Raw genomic sequence first — 873 nt, 5'->3', positions numbered from 1 at the left:
GGGCGCTGGAGACATTTTTGAAGTGGCGGCTACCCTGTAACCCCTACCCTCCTGTAAACACATTTTGCTGAATAAATCGGTGAAAAACAATCGCATTCACTTAAATAGATTAGTTTATTTTCGAATGTTCTTACATTTACCAGAATTTACTGAGGGTTTAGACCTAAAAATTCTATGGTCAGTGATGAAAGAACTATATTATAGCACCGAAATCCATGCACACTATAATCGACCCTGTCTGGCTACCTAGCTAAAAGGATGAGAATTGTTCACATCCGTATGGACGAACTTTCTTAGAGCTACAGCGAAGAAACCAGTCTTTGAAATAGGTATGCTATTTTATTTATTTTTTGAATCACGGGCCCTGTGTTGCTGGGATGTTCACTAGTTCCCTTGTCTGTAATTAGTTATGTGTACACACATTTCATTTATGCAAGACTTAGAGAAACACATGGCAAAGAAGGGTCACAAATAAATAAAAGTGGCTAAATCAACGAATGAAATATATATGCACAGATTACCTGATTACTGAATCATTTATATCTCCGTGAAATGGTAATAGGACTAAGTTTGCTTGTGTTGGTAAGGCTATTACTAGCCACACAATCTCGGGCGTGATCCCACTACTGCTCGACACGGGTGCTTTTGGCTGCTGGGTTTTCCCCCTGGCCGGGTTCACACCTCATTAGTCGACCTGGACGCGCTTAGCTCCCCACGGGTGGCCATATTGATGCCAAGCTTAGTGCGGACACCCAATCAACGTGGGTGATCTCCGGCCCTTAATATTGTGTTTGTCTCAAGTAATAAACAAAACATTTATATAGATAAGGCAAGCTAAACAGCTTATGTGGAGAAAATACAATTGCTTTTATG

The sequence above is a fragment of the Penaeus monodon genome, chromosome 31 (assembly GCF_015228065.2).
Source record: "Penaeus monodon isolate SGIC_2016 chromosome 31, NSTDA_Pmon_1, whole genome shotgun sequence".
Taxonomy (NCBI): Eukaryota; Metazoa; Arthropoda; class Malacostraca; order Decapoda; family Penaeidae; genus Penaeus; species Penaeus monodon.
This window is presented reverse-complemented; position numbering follows the sequence as displayed.